Below are 19,172 nucleotides of genomic sequence, written 5' to 3'. Positions count from 1 at the left end.
GTACTAAGGTGATCCATACCACTGGAGATTGCATTACAGTTCTATCCCCCCCCCCCTTTAAAATTTTCTGAAAAATACAGGAAGCAACACAGGATGGGGGATGGGGTAGATACCTAAGAAAAACAGCCATTTGATGATGACATCATAATGTAGATTCCCCACGAAATCTGAGTGAGCAAATTGCAATTCCCACAGTAAGCATCTAGTATGGAAGCATCTTAAGTGGAAAAGGTTATGAAAGAAAGTATTACACGCTCCAGGGAAAGGAACCAGCTCTTTTCAGCACTGGCATGCACTACGCTTTCCAAACAATCCATAAACTCCTGCTTTTGGGATAAAACTGAATAAAACTGCATCACGCTTTAGGAAGGTCTCAGAAAGCAGATTGTAGAGCGCACATCCTTAGCACTTTAGGGTTTTCAAAAAACAAAAAAAACAAAACAAAAAAAATTAAAAGCCTAATTCTCAGCCATTAAACAATATTCAGCTAGCACAGGAGGAAGAAAAAAGGTGGGAGTAACTAATTCAGTCTCCCTAGTTACATTATTAAAGTCTACATTCCCCCCCTTTCAGCTTGACTGTTTCTTATGCAACAAAGGGGTTATTTTAAACACCTTCTGAAAATAGAGAATTTAAAAGATTAGCAACAATCTTGATCATGAGAAGTTCTTCAGAGCTGATGTGCAGAGAAAGAGCTTCTGAGTATAATGGAATATTTTAGAAAAGCTGAAAGGCACCTGAATTCTAATGCACTCCCCATAATTTTAGTCATATCCACACCATACATTTAAAGCACATTTCTAACACTTCATGTCTCCCTCCTTCAAAGAACCCTGTGAATTGTAGTTTGCCTTGCACAACACCTGTAACAAACTACAGTTCCCATAATTATGCGGGGGAGGTGGGGGAGCCATTTGGTTTAAATGTATGGTTCCTGACCAGACGGTTCCTCTTGCTAACCCATCTAATAAGCACAAGGGAATTTGAAAGTACCACGTTCAAAACACATCATTTCAGGTAACCCATTAGAATGCACAAGTGGGAGCTGCAAAAAAATATTACAATGTGACGTGCTTTTGTTCAGGATCCCAACCAAGCAGCCACACCCTTCCCCAGGATACAGTGGTACCTCGGGTTACATACGCTTCAGGTTACAGACTCCGCTAACCCAGAAATAGTGCTTCAGGTTAAGAACTTTGCTTTAGGATGAGAACAGAAATCGTGCTCCGGTGGCGCAGCAGCAGCAGGAGGCCCCATTAGCTAAAGTGGTGCTTCAGGTTAAGAACAGTTTCAGGTTAAGTACGGACCTCCGGGACGAATTAAGTGCTTAACCCGAGGTACCACTGTACTCCAATCCATTCTGCTTCTCACCCTGGTCTGCAACTGACACTCATCATCCCCTGAATACAGTCTTAATTGGGCTGCTTTAGAGGGTTTATTGTCACTGGTACACACACACACACACACACACACACACACACACACGTCTACAAAATGGCCACACCCTGTTTTCATACCCCAGCCCCAGTTTTTATAACAACTTCTGGAAGTCCACAGGTTTCCCCATCTCAAATATCGAGACACAAGACACTTGTCAAATCAGTTGCATCTTTAGTGGGAGATGGAGACATTTTTACCTTCATGTTGTGGGCCAATGGAGACTAGTCCATTAAAGCAAATGGGTCACTGCCCCACCAACCTCAGCCTGAACTCAGTTCCCTCCCTCCTTCCTAACTACCTTCTTTCTTCCAACCAACAGAGGGGGTGAAATTGGCTGTCATCTTCCTCCTCCTCATTCTCAGTGATGCCTTTGTAGAAACCAGCAAGGAGGATGAGGAAGGGGAGAAAGCAGAAATGGTTGGCTTCACCTGTCAATGGCTCTGGCTCCACCTGCCTTCTGCCTCACCAGACGCAATGGGCGCCAGTCCCCACTTCTGTGGCTAAATTACAGTCATGTCTTTCCCTTGAGGACAATGCTTTTTCTTCGCAATTTGCCAGCACAGGGGCCTGATCCAGATTGGTACCCTCACATGGGGGCTGGCTGGGCTTTTAAAAGCCTTTGCATGATACTGCTGCTGTGCTGTTACTGAACTGAATATGCATAAGTGCCGAAGAAGAGTCCGCTGGATCAGGCCAATGGGCCATCGAGTCCAACATCCTGTTCCCATAGTGGCCAACCAGAGGCCTATGGGAAACCCTCAAGCAGGATTTGAGCAAAAGAGCACTGTCCCCTCCTGTGATTTCCAGCAACTGGTATTAAGAAGCATTACTCGCCTCCGACCGTAGCAGTAAAACCTGGTAATCGGGGTTATTAGCCATTGGTAGCCTTATCCTCCATGAATTTGTCTAATCATCTTTTAAAGCACCCCAACTTGGTGGCCATCACTGTCTCCTGTGAGAATTAGTTCCATAATATGACTATGTGATGTGTGAAGCAGTCCTTTGTTTTATCTGTTCTGAAGCTTCCAACCTTCAGCTTCACTGGATCTCCAAATTTCTAGTGTTAGGAGAGAGAAAGGAAAACCTTTTTCTATCTACCTACCCCATGCCATGCATAACATTATAAACTTCTGTCATGTCACTTCTTTCTTTATTGCTTTTAAACTAAAAAATCAAATGCTGCAACCTTTCCTCATAGGGGAGTTGCTTCACCACCTTGATAATTTTTGTTGCCCTTTTCTGAACCTTTCCCAACTCTCCTCATAAATATCCTTTAAAAGTATAGTGTATATTTTGAGGCTATTCCAGCAGCAGCCTGTAACACCTTTGTTTCAGCTTTGTTTTTGTTCAAGGGAGCGTGTCTTTCCCCACACATACACACCCTGGCCATGCTCCCAAACAGCATGAGATGTTCTGCACACTCTCCTCGTCCTCCAGGATCCAATTACAGCACAGGCCCGGCTTCTCGTCAACAAGGGAACCCTGTTCAGCCTCTCGAGTCAGCACCTGTTACTTCACAAATGAACTTGTAAAATGGATGTTTCCATGCAACAGAGCATACATGGAGCAAAAACTTCTTCTAAGCTGCCACTCCAGGGATCAGGCAACCAAACAGTTGCATGGTGAAGCAAGATCATTAGCCAAAAAGCTTGAGCAAGACTCCTGTGGGAGTCATTAAAATGATCACTTATTAGGGGAGAGAAACGTTTAGATTGAGACACCAAACGTAAAAGTGTTGTGTGTGCTTTTAAAGAAGTTAAACAAATAGTTCAAGTACTTGGGTAGCCACTCTCCACTTTGGAGAGGAGTAACCTTTAAATAGCAGTGGTGCAGAGTTTTGCCATTAAATTATGCATGGGGCCCACTTAGCTGAGATGGCTTTTAGAAGATGGGTAGGGACGTCATAGGTATAAAATCATGAATGGGAAAAGTGAATAGAGAGATCCCCCCCCCAAAAAAAAAATCCCCTCATAGTACAGTGGTACCTTGGGTTACATACGCTTCAGGTTACATACGCTTCAGGTTACAGACTCCGCTAACCCAGAAATAGTACCTCGGGTTAAGAACTTTGCTTCAGGATGAGAACAGAAATCATGCTCCGGCGGTGCGGCGGCAGCAGGAGGCCCCATTAGCTAAAGTGGTGCTTCAGGTTAAGGACAGTTTCAGCTTAAGAACGGACCTCCGGAACGAATTAAGTACTTAACCCAAGATACCACTGTACTAAAAACCTGATTAACCAAACAAAACAGAAATGTTGAAAGAGTAAAGAAAGTATGTCTTCAAACCACACATGATTAACATATGGAATTCACTACCGCAAGATGTAGCAATGACCACCAACTTGGATGGCTTTAAAAGGCGGTTGGACAAATAAATAGTGATGTAGCCATCAGTGGCTTCTCACCAGGCTGCCTGTTTTTTCTCTCTCTACTGTCCGATGCATTAGGCCCCTGAACTCCAGTTGTTGGGAGTCACAAATGAGAAGAGCACTGCTACACTCAGGTCCTGCTTTCGGGCTTCCCCTTGGGGCATTCGGTTGGTCATAGTGAAAACAGACACTGGAGTAGATAGGCCTTTGATCTGATCCAACAGGCCATAGCAAAGATCCATTTGAAACCCCAGAGAGCTACTGCCAGTCAGTGTAGACAGTGCTGAGCTAGATGGACCAATGGTCTGACACAATGTTAGGCAGCTTCCTATGTTCTTATGAACTGCCTCTTGTCTATTTTTAATGTTTTATACCATGAGGCAAATCTCTTTTTTGCACACCTCAGCCCAGTTTTAAAAATCTGCTGTCTTTAAAACCTCCTGTTTTTCAAATTCTCCACTTCTTCAGTCTCATAATGTGATTTTACCCTTTATCGCATTAATTCAGTTGTCATTATACTAAGATCGAAACTAGCTCTGCAACATAAAGTAATAAAGCAGATGGCAAGCACTATCCTTTTTCTCACACACACACAGAATACCCCTTCTAAGCTAAAGATGGCTATTATACACAGATGCCTATGGATGACTGTTTTTGGCTTTAAAAACATACCTTAATTTATTTGCTTTGGACCTAGTAAAAAAACCAAACTTGCACATACACTAAAATGCATGTACACAATTATGTGGTGGCTAGTGGTGGACTTTAGACAGGATTCTTCAAATCACTCAGCTATGAGGTGAAGGTAAAGGACCCCTGGATGGTTAAATCCAGTCAAAGGCGACTATGGGGTTGTGGCGCCCATGCCCATCTTGCTTTCAGGCCGAGGGAGCCGGTGTTTGTCCACAGACAGCTTTCTGGGTCATGTGGCCTACATAACTAAACCACTTCTGGTGTAACGTGCAACATGACAGAAACCAGAGCACACGGAAACACTGTTTACCTTCCAGCCACAGCAGTACCTATTTATCTACTTGCACTAGTGTGAATCAGGTGGGCTATCCCATGATCCAGCTGTTAAAAAGTGCAATGACTGAGCTAACATGTTGCCCCAGTAGCATTAGACCAAGCCCTTTAGAAGCATGACTGGCTGTGCATGATGCAAATCAAGGCGAACATAGAGACTATTGTGTCTTCGGTAGGTTTTTTTGCAGTGCTGGTGCCAGGCAGGATTTGCATTCCGTTAATATCACATCAGCAAACACAACTCAGTGGATTGTTGGCCTCTGCCATTTGCATGCCTCTGTGGTTTTCAATGCAACATAGCTACATACCCTTTTAGTAGTACCAGCACCAGAATTCAATTATTATTCTACTGGTATTGCTATTGTTTACTGTTCATTTACTACTCATTGTGGGGAAAGCACAAGAAAGAATTGAAATGTTGTCATTCCTAAACAGAGGAGCTTACTAGATCCTGGACACAGAAAGCTGCCCTATACTGAGCCAAAACAGTGGTCCACCAAGTATTGTCCACACTGACTTGCGGTGACTCTGTAGGATTTCAGACAGGAGGCATTCTCAGTAGTGCAAACCTAAGAAGAACATAAGGAGAGCCCTAATGGATCAAGTCAAAGGCCCATGTCGTCTAGCATCCTGTTCTCACAGTGGCTAACCAGATGCCTATCAGAGGAAGCCTAAAAGCAGGACTTGAGTGCAACAGCACTCTGCCCGCTTGTGATTCCCAGCAACTGACATTCAGAGACATATTGCCTCTTATAGGATTTCTTGTGTGCCATTCACCACAAGGTTCCAAGGGGGGTTACAGGATAAAAATGCAACATCGAAATCAGGGAATCAGGTGGCCACTCAGGCATGGTTTGAGTGCAACAGCGCTCTCCCCTTCTGCAGTTTCCAGGAACGGGTATTCAGAAGCATTACTGCCTCCAACAGTGAAAGTAAGAGATAGCCACCAGTGTTAGTAGCCATTTGTTGGGGCCCAACGGCTCCTAGCTGGAGGGCTGTGGGCCAGCCAAAATTTGTTACCCTGCAACAGTGGGGAAAGTTTGGACCTCCAGGTGTTGTTGGACTCTGAATGCCGGTTGCTGGGAATTGTAGTTGGAGAGAGTTGTTGCACTCAGGTCCTACTTGTGAGTTTCCTGTAGGCAACCTGGTTGGCCATTTCCCATAGGATGCAGGACTAGATGGGTCACTGGCTTGACCCAGCAGGCTCTCCTGATGCTATGTTATCTGTAGACAGCTGACAATCCAGGAATTTGCCTTTCTGCCTGTCCAAGTATTCTGTGGGACATATTTCTGGTGATCCCACAGAAGTGGGGCATGTCCTGTTGTGCATCTTCCAACCGCCAAGAAGCAGTAGCTGGCAGATCTGTGCCGAGGCACGGCAGAGCTCCCTGACATTTGCTATCGCTTGTGTCATGCCATTTATTATTTAGTAGGCCCTAGCAGCAGGAGCATGCTCAGTGGGGCCTTGCGCACGCAGGTGTGTGATTTATTATGTCTCTTTGCATGAGTGGGTGGCATGGATGCATAAATGGCAAGGGTGGAAAATACGCTCCCCACCCCCCACCTTGCTTATTTCTTGTTTATTCGTTTTTAAATTCTAGGTGTTAAGTAGTCCCGTAAAAGCTTTCATCTCCTTACTAATGCTTGACTTTAATTGCTATCAACCCAATTTAGGAAAGAAAAAGAAATGGAGATCAAGCATCTGTTAGTAGGTCCCTGCCTCTGCTACCCTGTGGATCTCACTGTGGTTTCTTGGTTACATTAATTCGCATACTTGCAACCCCTTCCACCTTTGCATTTTAAAAATAGCTGGCCAGTTTTCTTCATTTTATGAATTTGGAGAACAGATGTCCATAAATGTGCTCATTAGATGTTAGTCATTCTGTTCTATCCAGCAGTGATAAATGCATTGATGTGGTTTCGGGTACCAAATACCAGCGTAAAAAACTCTGGGTTGTATACAATGTTAGTCCTACAGAAAGTAGAGCCATTTAAATTAATGGACATTGCTAACTTAGGTCCATTAACTTCCATGGGTCTACTGTAAGTGAAACTTAGTTGGAGGCAACCATCGATTGAGACCATCTATGGCCAAGAACATAAGAAGAGCCCTGCTGGATCAAGCCAATGGCCCATCTAATCCAACATCGTGTTCTCACAGTGGACAACCAGATGCCTGCAGGAAACTCAAGGAGGATTTGAGCACCAAGCACACTCTCCTCCTGTGGTCTCCAGCAACTGGTATTTGGAAGCATTGCTGCGGCTACTAAGCTACTAAGCTATGGTGGGCTTAGACTAAGTCTTAGACTAAACCCATTGAAACTAGTGGTACTAAGCGAGTCCTGCCTATAACTTTCAATGGGTTTACTCTGAGTAGGACTAACTGGAGACAGCCCAATAGCTATGTTCTACTTCTACTGTTGGAGGCAGGATGTTTCCAAATACCAGTTTGCTGTAGATCACAAGTGGGGAGAGTTGATGTTTCACTGGGAAATTGTGAATTTCCCATTGAGTCATCTGGTTGGCCACTGTGAGATGAAATTGCAGGACCAAATGGGCCTTTGGCCTGATCCAGTAGGTTCTTATGGCTTAGTGCAGGAATCACTGAGTGAACATTGGTTGTCCCTGATCCTGACCTCAACACATTCCTCTGAAGGGTTCAACAGGGGCATAGGCAGGTGTGGTTGCAGAGTACAGTGACGGTCCCTTTGCTGGGTCCCCAATTTACTGAGAGGACCAAGAGCAGTGGGTCCCCAGGGGGTACTCAAGGGCATGCAGTACCTGCACCTCTATTTTGTTGTTGTTAAAAAGTGTGGCACTTACTGCAACAACTTAATGGTTAGTACTGGCACCTATTTTTCTTTAAAAAAAGCACTGACCGAGAGTCACATATACATTTTGGGTTACTTATATGTGTTGTTTTCCTGATGCATCTTAAGAGTGGGGGAATTGGGTTCTCCAAGTGTTGCTGGACTACAACTCCCACTTATAGCTGACTATTGGCCATGGTGGCTGGGGCTGATGGCCATTAGATGCCAACAACACCTTGAGGACCACAGGTTCCCCATCTCTGATAGATGTACTCCTACCCTAGGATCAACTGGTAAAGCAGGCATAGGGAACCTTTGGCCCTCCAGGTGCTGCTGAACTATAGCTCCCACCATCCCAGGCCATTGGTTATGATTGCTGGGGCTGATGGGAGTTGTAGTTCAGTAACATCTGAAGAGCCTAAGGTCTCCCATCTCTGTGGTAAAGGATGGAGTATAAATCCCATAAATATAAACAAGCACCTGGCCACGTGGAAGGAGATTATAAGGGTTGTAAATATTGGTGATTTCCCCCCTAGGAGTTTATCATTAAAAAGAAGGAAACGCTTAATGGAATTGAGTGGGGAGACTCAGGCTCTAGAAGGAGAAGCAGCTGGAAGGGATGTCTTTGGGCAGGAAATGTGCATTGGGTGTCCACTTATGCATCACCACACAGGAGGAAATGCATCACCAGATGAGGAAAAGGACCAGAAAGGGCACAGGGTTTACATAAAAGTTGCACATGCTAACTTTGCTAAGACCCACCTGGTGTAGCCTCGTGACCCACTGATTGAAGACCTATGGGTTAGTGGACCTTCAGATGCTAGAGCAGACATAGGCAAACTCGGCCCTCCAGATGTTTTTGGCCTACAACTCCCATGATCCCTAGCTAACAGGACCAGTGGTCAGGGATGATGGGAATTGTAGTCCCAAAACTTCTGGAGGGCCGTTTGCCTATGCCTGTGCTAGAGGAAAGGAAAGGAGATCCCATAAGCCTGTAGCTTCTTGCATGTGGAATTTCAGGGTTGTCTCCAACTAAGTCCTTCTCAGAGTAGACCCATTGACCTAAGTTAGTCATGCCTGTCAATATCAATGGGTCTATTCTGAGTAGGACTAGGTTTGGCTACAACCCCAAGTCTTGCCTGCCCTAGACTGTGTTATTCACCTCTGGCCCTATTGGATTGAGAGCTAGACTCCCCACCATTTATTTTTATTAACACTATTTATATGCCACCCTCTCATAAAACATCAGGGCAGTGGACAACACCATAAAAACATTTTTAAAAACCTATTTAAAAAAATATATATCAGGACAATCATTAAAATGGCTGGATACTCAAGAAAATTTTAAACAACTGCAGAGACTTGTTGGCATAACAAAGTCTTCAAGAGATCCCTGAAAGTTAAAGCATGGATCTGGTAACACCAACTGGTTGGGGCTAATAAGGTTTCTGAAGCGAATGGTGCCCATCCAGGTGCTCTCACTAATCAACCTGGAATATAAGGAATCAGGTAGTCCTCAAGGTATCCTCGTCTCAAGTTGTTCAGGGCTTTCTTTATGTGTTATAGGGACATGGGTGGTGCTGTGGGTTAAACCACAGAGCCTGGGACTTGCCAATCAGAAGGTCAGCGGTTCGAATCTCCGCAACGGGGTGAGCTCCCGTTGCTCGGTCCCTGCTCCTGCCAACCTAACAGTTCGAAAGCACGTCAAAGTGCAAGTAGATAAATAGGTACCGCTCCGGTGGGAAGGTAAACGGTGTTTCTGTGTGCTGCTCTGGTTACCAGAAGCGGGTTAGTCATGCTGGCCACATGACCCGGAAGCTGTATGCTGGCTCCCTCAGCCAATAAAGCGAGATGAGCGCCGCAACCCCAGAGTCGGTCACGACTGGACCTAATGGTCAGGGGTCCCTTTACCTTTACCTAGAGGTGTTATACCCTCCCCTCCCTGTGAATTCCACCTTCCTTGCTAGCTGCACTGTCAAGACCAATCTTTGGAGCAGTTATCCAGGGGTCTACTCAACAGAATGATTGGGCTGGCTTTTTTGGATGGAGTGAAGGACTATACATTACCATGTAAAGAGGAAGTCTCCATTAGATCATTAAATTCAGACACATTGCCATCCCAAAAGCCCCCCTGGAAGACTGTTACACCCAAAGTCTAAAAATCACCTAACAGGACCACCATCCCTCACTTTAGTTTCTCGAACATGCACTAGCAGAGGAACATTATAAAAGACACAACGCTGAATAAATCTTTACAGCGAAGTTAAATGCAATAGGTGATCATAAGACACGGGGCTTGCCCATGAAGTACATCTCATGCAGGATCTATCCAACCGATTCTGATTTCATTTTAGCTTTTTTGAATTAAGAGGAGAGCTAAAGTTGCGTCTTTTGATCCTGCCATGGACACTCACAGACACACACTCCATGCTGCCTCCTCTTGTCGGCTTATTCTAGCCAGTTCTCCCACCACAGGGACCTGAGCAAGCAAACACACCCAGCCAGCATCACACAATACTCGTGCATGCCAAAGAATCACTGTTGCAAGATGACGCAATGATGAACTAAGTGGTGCAATGGAGGGATGTGTGAGTGCATAGGAGATCCTGCATAGGCAGCAATGCCCAACAGCTTACCAGCAGCATTTCTAAAAATAAACAGTATGATTTATTATTCCCCCTCCCTCAATGCCACATTCCCTGGAGGTGGCTGCACATGGCAGTCTTATATTATTCTGCTGCACTCTGCGCAAATGTGGTCCCCCCCCCCCACTGCATCAGACCCAAGGATGGAATAGGAAGGATTCCCAAAGGTGTTGTTTACATTACAGAGGGCTATTTATTTCTTGCATTGATTTATTTCTTGCATTTACAGTATATACATCTGGGTGGCTCACTAATATTTTTTTTTAAATACAATAAATTTAAAACAATAAAACCAGTTATAAGCAAATATAAAAGAAGCATAAGAGAAGTTCCCCTAAAAGCTAGCAGAGACATAGCAGCATAAACATCCCTTTCAAGCCAGCAAAGGGGAAAAGGAAGCTTTGTGCAAGATTTTAAAATCTCCAGGAGTGGCAAAATCATGCCACAGGGCACTTTCGGAACATAGCAAGCAGACCTGCACTGACTCAGACTATTGCTCCATCCTTCTCAGTATTGTCTACGCTGGCTGACAGTGAGTAAAGAGTCCCCAGAATTTTGTACCAAGATACATTCCCAGCCATAGGTGTCTGCAGGATTAGACCAAAGTCCCACCAAGTCCAGTCTCCTGTCCTCAAAGTGGCCAGTCAGATGGCTGCAGGAAGACCACAGGCAGGGCATGAAGGCAACAACCCTCCCTCTCTATTGCTCATAATAATATCTTGGCTGCTGCATCTAGTCCAGTATTCTCTTCTCACAGTGGCCAACCAGATAGATGTCCATGGGTACAACAGCAATAAATAACAGTGGGTTGCACCCCAACTAAGTTCTAGTCAAAGTATATCCATTGAAATCAATAAACCTAAGTTAAACATGTCCACCACTTTCAATCTGAGTAGAATTAACCTTTGATATAACCCAGTATTAGTATATACCGGCGTTTGAAACAATACAAGGCTCTAAAAAGCAGAACTCATCAAGTAGCAGGATACCAGTAACAGAGGACCAGCTCTCCAGGTGTTAGGAGAGCTCTTAAGGAAGGCAGATGTTGTTCTAATAAGGCCAAATTTTTAACCAAGCCTTTATATCTCCAAAAACGACCTGGTGACTCTCACCAGGAAAGCCCACCTCTCTGATGAGAGTGCAAATAATTAAAACAGCCAGGCACTGTGGCACCTTTGAATGGCCTTGGATTGCACAAACTGCAAGGAAATCTCGAGAAAAGAGTGATTTGTGAGCTGATTTAGCCTTCTTTCTCTCAAAAAAGGTCTGAGCCGCTGCTCCCAGTTCAGAATCTGGGGGAAGGGAATTTCCCCTCCTCTCAGAGAGGTCTATCCAATGAACAATAAATTTTGAGGTGCTGAGAGACTCACCTGGTTAAGTGATCTAATTGTCAGAATACTAGTTATCAGGGGTATAGAAGTCCTAGTCATCCTATCACATTGATTTCCTCAAGTTGGAGAAGGGAATGTGCATCATCTGGAGATGGAACATTCTGTGTTGTAGTTGGAATTTACATCCTTCATTAAATCCAGGGTAGTAAACGTGGTACTTCTGGGTGCCATCTTGTGGAAGATTAACGACACAGCAAGAGTAGCACGTAAAGGATTTGTTTGCACAATTGGATGGTTATGCATATCCCACCCTTCAAGGTAAAAACAGCAACAAAAGGTCACATAGAGAAGACTAAAATCAACAACTAAAAATACAACACAACAAACAAGCAGAACAAAAATGGTGGGTAAAGCAACCCCTGGCTTGATGCAGGAAATCCACAACAGATGAATTCCTAGGCTGTGCATGAAGAACTCCAGTGATTGGGGAGCCCACCACTCTGTGCTAGGGAGCTGGTTCTGGGAAGGGCTATAGTTCAGTGGCTGAGCATCTGCCTTGCATCCAGGAAGTCCCAGGTACAATTCCTGGAATCTCCAGGAAGGGCTGGGAATGCCCTCTGCCTGAAAAGCCATGCCACTCAGTGCAGACAATACTGGACCAATGGACCGGCTCAGTACAAAACATCTTCATGTTTTAAGGCGAAGGCCTGTAGCATTGTGGTAGAGCATATGCTTGGCATGCAGAATGTTCCGGGTTCAATCCCTAGCAGGGCTGGGAATGTCCCCCTTCTGAAAAACTGGAAAACTGTTGCCAGTCCATGTAGACAAAACAATGCTAGATGGAGCAATTGTCTGACTTTGTCAGGCAACCTCCTATGTGATTCAGATTTTTTCTAGTTATAAGACACATAACACACCTGGCAGCACATTTGGGGAGGGGATGGTGCTTCTCCAGTGCTTTTGGAAAGCGCTCGCATCTCGATCCTTCTTAAAAGCCCTAATGAGCGCCCACATCTCCAACTAGCCGAACCAGGAGCGAGGCGTGGAACCTAGAGCAGCAGAAAATCTATGTACAAGAGAGAGCAAGAGAGAGCTATTTTTAGCCAGCCGGCGAGTAGGGGGCGTGCGTCTCTGTGTGTACACGCATCACCCATTTCTCTGCACACAACACAATTTTATTCAGACACCTCTCTTGGCAGGCGAAAGTACAGCTGGGGGATGCTTGGGGTTTGGAGGAGCGTTTGCTAGCAGCAGGCAGCTAGAGAGCTGAGCCGGAGGCTGGGTCTCCAAAGCAATTAAAATAAACTGCAGGAGCCAAATAACACCAGCTCACAAGAGCAAATGTAATGCAACAAACCAGACCAAGAGTGGGCAAGCGCTCTCTCTCTCTCTCTCTCTCACACACACACACACACACACACATACACACACACTCCAGTGCTTAGCAGTTTCTATTTCTGACATCACACTGAAAAGCAATAACGGGATTTCTCCTTGGTTTAAGAACATTGCCCCACCCCCACCCCTCCAAAAAAAAAAAACTTGGGAAAGAAAGGCAGGAGATGTATGCACCTCAAGGGTCATTTGAATTTTCCAAGGATAGTCCCATTTCTCAGGACTGGTGTTGCCTCTTCAATGACTTTAAATCAGGCAAATTCATATAGGAGAAGGCTATCATTGGCTACTAGCCACAATGGCTAGGTTTTCTTCCTCCACTGTCGGAGGCAATATGCCTCTGGATACTAGGTCACTGCTTCTCACAGATGGGGAGAGCTGCTTTTGTGCTCAGGTCTCGCTTATGGACTTATCATTGGGACATCTGATCGGCCGCTGGGAGAGGCGGTTGTTGGACACAATGGGCCTTTGGCCTGATGCAGCAGACAGCCTCTTTTTGTGTTCTTACAAACTGTTTGCACTTGCCTCTACCCGGCCCTCACATTTCTGGGGGGGGGGGGGGGAAAGACATGAGCAGTGTTTGGTAAGTGGAAAGGAAATACAGTATCTCATGCATGCTTTCTGAGCATCTGTCAGGATCTGCTGAGGCTAAAAGTAGGACCCATCCTCACTTATACTAGCCTGTTCTGTGTGCAGTGCAGCACAACTGCAGGCTGGCACACACCCCTAGGCAGTGAACCAGGAAACCTGTGGCCCTTCAGATGATGTTGGCCTACAATGAGGTTTTAGGCTTGTTTCAGCAGCTAAGCTCTTCTTGCATTCTTATGTGACTCTGTCTCAGCCAAATCGCCAATCCTATTTTTCCCTCTTAGGGAGGTATCAGGCATTATCTTTCCAAAAATAATGAATTGAGAGTAGCACTCAGCTTTCAACCTTCTCCTGCGGGTCTCTGAGTGATCCGTTTTAATGGGGAGGGACCGAGAGGTCTCTCTTGCATAGGCTTCTAAATGCACACACGGAAATGCTAATGCACGACTTGGGAGCAGCATCAGCTCATTGGCACAGCCTGGGCTTTGCATACAGAATCTTCCAGTTTCAATCCCTGGCATCCTCAGCTAGGACAGGGTGGGGAGGGAGCCTGTTTCATCCCATGGGCCACTGGCCCTTCTTAACAACCTGCCAAGGGCCACATGCCAGCAGTCGGCGAAGCGAGGAGCAGAAGTGGGTGGGACAATTGACTGCAATTTAAAAACACCACCCACCATTATTTATTTATATCCTACCCTTCCTCCCCAAAGGAGCCCAGGGTGGCAAACGCAGCAATGACTAGAACAATTTAAAAATATCTAAATATCTAAAAAAGATGCAGGCTGGGAAAGATCTCTGCTTAAAAGGCTGGTTGGAAGAGAGATTCAGCTGAGAAGGCCATAGAGAGGGTTTCTGTCTAATATTCAATGCTGATTAAGAGCTTTCCAATCCCTGGGCACTGAAACTATTATAAGCCCCCACCCCACTGGAGCCAACTCCAGGGGGTCACAGGTGCTTTGGCACCACAATAATATATTTGTGAGCGCTGCGGGCCCCCAAAGCCAATGGGCAAAATTGAAGCCCTTCGTTGCGGGCACCCACAATCTTCAGCGTGGGATGGCACCTATGAAAGCCCCCCCAATATATAATTCAAAATAAAAGCAGTACTAAACCAAAACTTACATGTATGCTGAAATGTGCATGCATGTGTGTCATGTGCAACACATGACAGGATCTGATTTCCTTGCATTACTTCAATTTACATTAGTAAGGGGGACACACACACGGTTTCAGTGGGGATAAGGAATAAAGAAATAACAAAAAAATGGGGAGAGAGAGTTTGGAGTGAAGTGTAAGAAGTCTAACCAAATTCTAATTTTCCCCATGATGACTACTTTGGTGCTTTAAAAAAATATATATATCAAATTCTTCCAAAAATTTCTCAATTTTTTCCCTTTTGGTGTCCCAAGTGCATGCACAGCCTGCCTGTTGGGAAGAGAGATAGGAAAAAACTGAAGAAAAGTCTGCCTGCTGGATCAGGCCCAAAGCCCATCTAATCTAGTCCGGTATCCTGCTCTCAAGGGACGCGGGTGGCACTGTGGCATTCAGAGGCATACTGCAACCAACAATGGAGAGAGAGAAACATAGCCATCGCAGCTAGGAGGTGAGAAGGGTAATACAATGGAGGATGCTATCAGAAGGCAAGGCTGACTGGTCAGAACATGGCAAAGCTCTGTTGCAGGAACTACCAGCTGTGAACTCAAGTGCCTGGTTATGATTGCCTATATAGTCCAAAGATGGTAAATAAAGTGCATGGCTTTGGAAACCCCAACTTTTGCAGAAGCAGGGGAAATATATTGGGGGAGGACGTGAAAAGAGTGGGGGTGGGGGGGGCAGCCCCATGAGGACTGAGCACGCTCAGTAACCACAGGATGCTGAGCATCTGTTGGCAATTTGGAGGGGGAGGGAGGAGGAAACAGAAAACCAGGAAGGGGCTCAAAGTGGAAGCTCCTGAAAGGAGGTGGAACTGAGCAGAAGACCAAAACAGGACCAAGCCACACTGCAGCATTTTGTTGCAGTTAGGGATGGGCAAATCCTTCCATTTCAGTTTCTCATTTTTCCGCTCTCAAGTTCACTTCTCCACATTTCCACGTCAGTTTGCAATTAAACGACGGCAAAAGCCCTCATGAAAATTCGTCAGCATTTTCATGCAAAGGTCCCCATTGTATGCCATTTCCTTTAATATATACGCAATTTTGCAACACAATCACCCTTAATACAGTGTAATTGTTGTCTTGTATCTTATTTTCACCAATGCATGCATTTTTCTACACACTTTACCCTGCGATAAGCATTTTCACACATATTACATATATTATGTGGTTGGAGAACAGCACTGCAAAATTCAGAGAAGCCTGGATTTCGAAGGATGGCTGCATTTCGATTTTCAGATTGTTCCAGAAAATGTGAATTGAGTAGACTTGCCTTTAAATGCATGCTGAATCAAATCTCCCCCCCCCCCGCACCTGCATCCCTCTCTGGCTAATGGGTAGGTGCAGCTCTAGCAGAAAGGGTGGAGGGGAAGCAACCTATTTGCTTTTGCATCACTGCAAGGCAGGCTACTGATGAATCAAAGAGTACAGTTGAAAAGCTTTCACACCATTACTCTATGCTCTCTGGCCGGGTTGTGACTGCAGTGTCTCAGAAGAAATGGACTATGTGTGTGCGAGGCCAGGAAAGTAGGAGTCTGGCTCAGATTGGGCTCATCCCTGTTTTTCTTCAATTCCTTTAAAAACTAAAACGGTAGATCATTCCTTGGTCCTAGATCACTGGAGTACCTGCTTCCAGCACATTCTGAAAGAGACAGCTGTATACAAACAACATTATATTCTACATCCAATGCACACTGAGATCTTGCTTATTTCTTTGTAGTCCACACAGTCTGGACCTGACATATAATTTATGCCCCTGAAAAGCAGGCTAAAGTGTGCTTGAAAATATCTTAGTGAAAATATTATATGTGAGCTTCCAGACTGTCGCTTCAGAGGTCAGATTTAATGACATAACAGCATGAGGGAGCACAATCAAAGATGATTTTGGAGCTCTTGCACAACAATCTCACTACCTGCCACTCTGCAAATTGAATTCTTTGGGATAATAACAGCAATGAGGAAATGCTTGGAAAAGGGGGAGCAACATTTGCTTTCCACAATGTAATTTCACCTCCCCATAAATCAGAGGGCCCACTCCAAATGGGTGCTTTTAAACAGGTGTATTCTGCAAGGTGCAGTTGACACAATAATAGTGCATTAATGGTGGAATTATGCTGGACCATCCACACACCGTTCAGCATTATTCTGTGATGCTACCCCAATGTTACGGAACCATCGCTGTCTGGAGGGCAACTCAGCGCATCAAAAGCAGGATGAAACAACCCAATAAACAGAACATTTATGGTATTTAAAAATACAGGGCTTCAGCAGGAAATATTGGGATGTGCACCAATTGGAAAACAAGCACCCTGGAATTTTTGCAAAAACTACAGAAAGCCAGATCACATATAACCACCCCAACACCACCATGAGCACAAATAGTCATGAATGCACAATTGAAAAGGATGTCTGGCATGCTCTAGATTAGAATGAATGATCAATTAATAGCCAACATCATCCAACCTCATCTCAAACTTTGTTCTAACGAATCGTGACAAATGCTCAATAAACAGGTTGTCTAGAAGTGACTCGTCTCACTCCATAGCCAGCAGCATTTAGGGCTGTGGAGAATGAAGTTTCATTTAAAGTACAGTATCAGCCAATCCGAGGTTCCAGCTTCCTCTGAGCAAATGTGACCCTATTAAGCTGGATAACATCTCTCCCCCCCCCCAAGTTGGCCTCCTCAGCAGTATTTCCCCTCCCAGGCTCAGCAGCAGGAGTAAACTTAATGGCTTTCCATAGCTAGTAGCTTCCAGTTCCCTTGACAGTGTTCAAAATATGCCTGTCCTCTGACCACTCCCCTTATATGGTGTGCACAACTTGGAGAGCCTTTGCTCTTGGGACTGCTGTCCACCTGGCATGGTGCTGGTGGTGCTGATTAAAGCCTTTAGGGACAACAACAGGTGCTCTGCTTGCAACCGTATCATCCTATTTCCTTGCAAGAAGGATGCTTTCCCCCATTGGGTTCTGCAACAAACGTAGGGCAATCAACGCACACACACAAAGCCAGAGGGCGTTATCTGCATGCTTAAAGTTGCGGCAGGGAAGAGGGGACATGGCAGAGGTGTGCAGGATTATGCAAGCTGTGGAGGGACTAGAAATCAGAGTCATCCAGCAAAGCAGAATGTTGGAAGGTTCAGGACAGAGACAGGGACCAGTGGCGTAGCGTGGGTTGTCAGCACCTGGGGCAAGGCAAGTAATTTGCACCCCCTAACCCGTGGATTTGCGCCCCCTAACCCTAACCCCCAGATGTTGCGGCCGGTGCGGCCGGCCCCCCCCCTGCACCCCCCACGCTACGCCACTGACAGGGACAGCATAGAGTTAAACTATGAATTCACACCCACAAGAGGCTGTGATGGCCACCAACTTGGATGGCTTCAGAATAGGGTGAAGGGGGCATTGGGATCAACCCTGAGCCATCTCCCACCTGCCTGCCTTCTTTCTTGCAAGCTGTCCAAGGGGTTGCCCTGGCTGACACCTTCCTTAGGCTCAGTGTTGTAGAACTCGGCAGGGCAGAGGATGAAGACAAAACAAGAATTAGCCTCACAGGGTTGTTGTGAGGATAAAATTGAGAGAGGGATAAAAGTGTGTGTGCCACCTTGGAATAAAAAGTGGAGTGCATATGGTATAATAATCAACAAACACATTGATGTAAACTATTGTCAATGTTCTCCTGGATCTAGGAATACTTGGCATTGCTAAATGCTGAAATCTCAAACCGACCGCTCTTCCAGCACCCCAGTTCTGCCCTCCTTCTCTGTTGCTGCTACTTCACGGCCTTCTGCTCTCCAAACCGTTCTCTTAATCTCCGCATTAGAGATGTTATGGCACATTTGTACAATTACTCTCTAACGTGCTCTGGCAATCATGCTAGGCTCTGTTCTGGCTAATCAGAGCTGCTATTTGCTCCCTTACGGGAAATGCCGCCAGGGGCATAACTCATTAAGAGTGCCAGCAGAGGCTGGACACTTTGCTTAGAGGGAGGAAAAACAGGGGTTGGGAGACAGACGGAGTGGGTGGCTGGGGGGGGGGGAATTGCGCCAAGAGAAAGGGACTCCTCAGAGTCAAACCAGTTTTTCAATGCACCTTAAAGAATATGCAATTGATCTGTGTGTTAATTACATACAAATGGAGTTTGGTGATCATTGAACACAACCTGGCACTCCAGGAACTGCTGTGTGCGACTTTCTCACACACCTTAGAAGAGAAGAAGAAGAGTTTGGATTTGATATCCCGCCTTTCACTCCCCTTCAGGAGTCTAAAAGCGGCTAACAATCTCCTTTCCCTTCCTCCCCCACAACAAACACTCTGTGAGGTGAGTGGGGCTGAGAGACTTCAAAGAAGTGTGACTGGCCCAAGGTCACCCAGCAGCTGCATGTGGAGGAGCGGAGACGCGAACCCGGTTCCCCAGATTACGT

The 19,172-nt window shown here is 45.6% G+C and overlaps 1 protein-coding gene across 4 annotated transcripts in view; it reads right to left on the bottom strand.

Moving 5' to 3' along the window:
- The window catches only part of LOC307222199 (uncharacterized protein), an 82,523-nt gene that overhangs the window by 49,989 nt on the left and 13,362 nt on the right, over positions 1–19,172 (bottom strand). Inside the window, exons 1-3 of one of the 4 annotated variants that reach the window (XR_013841625.1) lie at positions 13,193–13,361; positions 12,536–12,686; positions 1,353–2,952 (exon numbers count right to left, since the gene is read on the bottom strand). The exons of 1 other annotated variant lie outside the window; for it this stretch is intronic. The gene's annotated coding sequence lies outside the window, so the exon portion shown is untranslated. Of the gene's footprint in view, positions 1–1,352; positions 2,953–12,535; positions 12,687–13,192; positions 13,362–19,172 lie in introns of those variants that run through there. 2 more of the 4 variants (XR_013841623.1, XR_013841624.1) reach the window with 2 other exon arrangements.

The sequence above is a fragment of the Podarcis cretensis genome (assembly GCF_951804945.1).
Source record: "Podarcis cretensis genome assembly, chromosome: 8".
NCBI lineage: Eukaryota > Metazoa > Chordata > Lepidosauria > Squamata > Lacertidae > Podarcis > Podarcis cretensis.
Note: the sequence above shows the minus strand (reverse complement) of the source record. Positions and strands in the feature narration are given on the sequence as shown.